This window comes from Somniosus microcephalus, chromosome 4 (genome assembly GCF_052327205.1).
Source record: "Somniosus microcephalus isolate GS21.2 chromosome 4, FLI_Smic_1.0, whole genome shotgun sequence".
Taxonomy (NCBI): domain Eukaryota; kingdom Metazoa; phylum Chordata; class Chondrichthyes; order Squaliformes; family Somniosidae; genus Somniosus; species Somniosus microcephalus.
Genome location: NC_140990.1, coordinates 1,066,316 through 1,070,859, shown reverse-complemented (window position 1 = coordinate 1,070,859; position 4,544 = coordinate 1,066,316). Strand labels below are relative to the sequence as shown.

The 4,544-nt window shown below is 44.4% G+C and overlaps 1 non-coding gene across 1 annotated transcript; it reads right to left on the bottom strand.

The window, feature by feature from the left end:
• Positions 1-81, bottom strand: trnaf-aaa (transfer RNA phenylalanine (anticodon AAA)). Its single transcript has one exon. It is a non-coding gene; the product is annotated as a tRNA-Phe (tRNA).
• Between the last annotated feature and the right edge of the window lie 4,463 nt (positions 82-4,544).

Here is a 4,544-nt window from a genome sequence, read left to right as displayed (position 1 = left end):
CGTAGTCCGCAGGATTCGACCTGCGCAGAAAAAACCCAATGGATTTTTAATCCATCGCCTTAACCACTCGGCCACAACTACTGGGACTGTGAGATTTTAAATGTTGCTCAGATAAAATCGCAATCATCCATCGCTCTGGAGCAAAACAGCACTCAGTCCCTGAACAGTCTCCGCTCAAGAAAATTCCCAAAGAGACAATCTCCCCTCGCATTGTTTCACTCTTCCATGTTCCTCCCTCGCTTTTTAACATTAAGTTACGCCAAGAAATATAACAATTATTTTACACTGGAAAGACTAATTTCTCCCCATCACAGAATTGAACCTGTCAGCCGTGCAACAGGCGGCGATTGTGCACTGAATTGATGAGGAATTGACGAAAGTCACTGCTGGGCGTTCTCTGCAGAAGCTCAGAGCAAGAATGGCGCTGTGAACAGACCTGGGCTCATTCACCAGCCCCAGAGGGAGGAGTGGGCACCAAAGAGCGAAAGAGACACGGAGAGAGGCACACAGAGAGTGACTGAGACGGAAACAGAGAGAGAGAGAGAGACTGGGGAACAGTGAATGAGACAGAGCGAGAGAGCCTGGGGAACAGTGAATGAGACAGAGAGGAAACCAGAGAGAGAGAGCTCTGTACTAACGACGAACTGGTGCAGGAAGTTGTTATGACAGTAAATCTTTTAATATTATTTCAGTTGATGTTTTTTCTATTCTATTTTCCCAAGGAGGCTTTAAGGAGTTGGCCAAAGCTTTAAAATTTTGAATTATAAAATCTTCCTCCCCGTCGGGGAATTGAACCCCGGTCTCCCGCGAGACAGGCGGGGATACTCACCACTATACCAACGAGGAACTGACGGATATAAAATCTGTCAGAGCAAGAATCGAGCTGTGAACAGTACTGGGCTGAGAGCGAAAGAGAGAGAGAGACGGGACAAACAGAGAAAGGGACAAATAGTGAGACAGAGAGACAGTGAGAGAAAGACAGAGAGATAAAGAGAGAGACAATGATAGATACAGAGAGAGAGACAAAAAAGGAGGCTTATGACAAATGTGTAACAGAGACAGAAAGAGAGAGTGAGAGACAAAGAGAGAGAATGAGAGGGAGACAGAGAGACCAGATAGTGTGACAGAGAGGGGTAGAGTCCGAATTCTCTTTCTCCTTGTTAGTCAATAGTGACACTTGAGAAAATGCAGATTCAGCAGATGCCAAAATAGCACTTTAAGAATTAGAGTTAAATATGAGACAGAGAGAGAGAGAGAGAACGTGTCGGGGAATTGAATCCTCACCACTATACTATCAGGGACCTGGTAGAGGAAGTAGTTATACAGTGCTTGAGACAAAGACTCGAACACACACACACACAGACATGTGTGTCTGCTCTCTATGTTTATGTCACATATTTAATAAGCTTTTCTGAGTGTCATAGGTTGATAGAAACTTGCAGCACAGAAGGAGGCCATTCGGCCCGCCGTGCCTGTGCTGTCTCTTTGAAAGAGCAGTCGTGCTCAGTCCCACCCCCCGCTTTTTGTCCGTAACCCTGTTAATCTCTTTCTCTCTGTCACTCTCTCCCTCCTCCGCGCCCCACACAAAAGGGAGAGGGAAACAGAGAGAGAGAGAGAGCTCTATACTAACAAGGAACTGGTGCAGGAAGTTGTTATACAGTTCTTCATGTGCCAGTAAATCTTTTAAAATTATTTTGGTCGGCTTTTTTTCTGTTTTACTTTTCCAAGAAGGTTTTTAAGGAGTTGCCCAAAGGTTTAAAAGTTGTGATGTTGAAATCGCCCTCCCCATCGGGAAATTGAATCCCGGTCTCCACTGTGACAGGCGGGGATACTCACCACTATACTAATGAGGAACTGATATACTGGCTGCTGCTAGAATCGAGCTGTGAACAGAACTTGACAAATGAGAAAGACGGGGACAAAGAGAGACAGAGACAGACAGAGAGACAGTCAGAGAAAGACAGAGAGAGACACACAGAGAGAAACAGACAGAGAGAGAAAACGACAGAGAGCCATACAGAGAGAGATAGAGAGAGAGACAGACAAAGAGAGAGACAGACAGAGAGACAGACACACAGACAGACAGAGACAGACAGACGGAGAGAAACAGACAGAGAAAGACAGAGAGCCATACAGAGAGAGAGAGACAGAAAGAAACAGACAGATGGCCATACAGTGAGAGATAGACAAAGAGAGAGACAGACAGAGAGACAGACAGAGAGAAACAGAGAGAGAGAGAAAAAGAGAGTGAGAGAATGAGAGGGACACAGATAGTGAGACAGAGAGAGGTGGGGACTGAAAGATGTAAAAACATTTCACGATCCCTTCTCTTTGTTAGTTGAGAGTGACAGAGAGAGTGAGGGAAAAATGCAGATTCAGCAGATGCCAAAATAGGACTTGAAGAATTACATATGAGACCTTTCTTTCCATATCTATAAACATCTCATAGTTTGTTGGAGAATCAACTGATGACAAATGAGTGTCACTAAGCAGGATGAAAGGAAATGGATCTTAAATTAAAGAGTTACCAGTAGTGGGGCTTGAAACCACCTGGATATAAACCCACATGGATTTTCAGTCCAATGCCTTAACCACTCGGCCATCCTGGTGCTGGTATTATTCACGCGCTGGCTCTGAGAGAATCGGGCCTTGAAGCACCAACCTGCCACAGAGTTGAGCAGAGCAGAGAGAGACACACAGACCGACACACACATAAACAAACAGACACAGAGAGACACACAGACCGACACAGAGAGGCACACAGACCGACACACACATAAACACACAGACACACAGACCAACACAGAGAGACACACAGGCAGACACACAGACACAGAGAGAAACACAGACTGACACACACAGACCAACACAGAGAGACACACAGGTAGACACACACACATGGCGAGACACACAGACCGACACAGAGACACACACAGAGACACACAGACACAGACAGACACACAGACACAGAGAGGATTTACAAGGATGATACCAGAAATGCGAGGGTATATATATCAGGAAGGTATGGACCGCTGCCAAATTAGTTTATACCCTGATTTGTCTGATTATTGTTCTATTAGCGACCATATATTTCGTGCATACTTCCACAATGAAAAAGTGAAAAACTTCGAGGTGTTGGATTTAATTCCGCCCAACTCAGGATTAGTTCCCCAGGAATTTGGTTACTTTAAAAAATGAGTAGTGCTGGAACCGTAGTCGGCAGGATTCGAACCTGTGCAGGGAAACACCCAACGGATTTCTAGCCTATCACCTTAACCACTCGGCCACGACTAGGTCTGTAAAACTTTAAATGTTGCTCAGATAAAATTGCAATCATCCATCGCTCTGAAGCAAAACAGCACTCAGTCCCTGAACAGTCTCGTGTCATGAAATTTCAAGAGACAATCTCCTCTCGCATGTTTTTTACTATTCTGATTATCACTGTAGCTTTTTGACATAAAGCTACACCAGGAAATATAAATACAGTTTGACATCTTAAAAATGCTTCCACTCCATCGCGGAATTGAAAGCCGACCTCGGGAGTTGCAGTTAGGGATAGTTCACAAAATCTGACGAGGAACTGATGGATGGCGTTACTGTGCAGAATCGCAGAGCAAGAATGGCGTTCTGAACAGACCTGGGCTCATTCTCCAGCCCCAGAGGGAGGAATGATCAACAAGGGAAGGACAGAGAGAGAGAGAGAGAGAGAGAAACGGAGGCGTATGACAAATGTGTAACAGAGAGACAGAAAGAGAGTGAGAGAATGAGAGGGAGACAGAGTGACAGATAGTGAGATTCTTGTCGTAAATTTCGTCAACTCTTGCAGATCAGTTGAAATGTCGAGCTGTTACAATCCATGGAACTTTAAGCCTTGTAATTGACGATTAAACCGACTGGGAGTTTGTTTAATTTTGAAATGCTGCCCAGTGAGAAACGTAATGGTTCACAGCTCGACAACAGGTGGGCACCAAGAATCTAGTCTCAAATCCAAAAGTGGATTTTTTCTGTTCTGAACAGAATGATTTTAAGAAGCTTTATAAATGTTTAAAATTGGTGTTGATAAAAATTGCCCGCCCCATCGGCGAATTGAACCCCGGCCTATTCAAATAATAAGCAGGGATACTCACCATTATACTAATGAGGAATTAACACGTGTAAAGTCGGTCAGAGCAAGAATCGAGCTGTGAACAAAACTGGACAAATGAGAACAACAGAGACAGAGAGAGAAACAGAGAGGGAGACACAGGGACACAGAGAGAGACAGTCAGAGAGAAACAGACAGAGAGTGAAAGACAGAGACAGGCAGAGAGAGACAGACAGAGTGACAGACAGAGAAACAGAGAGAGACAGACAGAGAGGGACAGAGAGAGACAGACAGAGAGAGACAGAGAGAAAAATGCAGATTCAGCAGATGCCAAAATAGGACTTGAAGAATTACATATGAGACCTTTCTTTCCATATCTAATTGTTTGTTGGAGAATCAGTTGTTGACAAGCGAGTGTCACTGAGCAGGATGAAAGGAAATGGATCTTAAATTAAAGAAC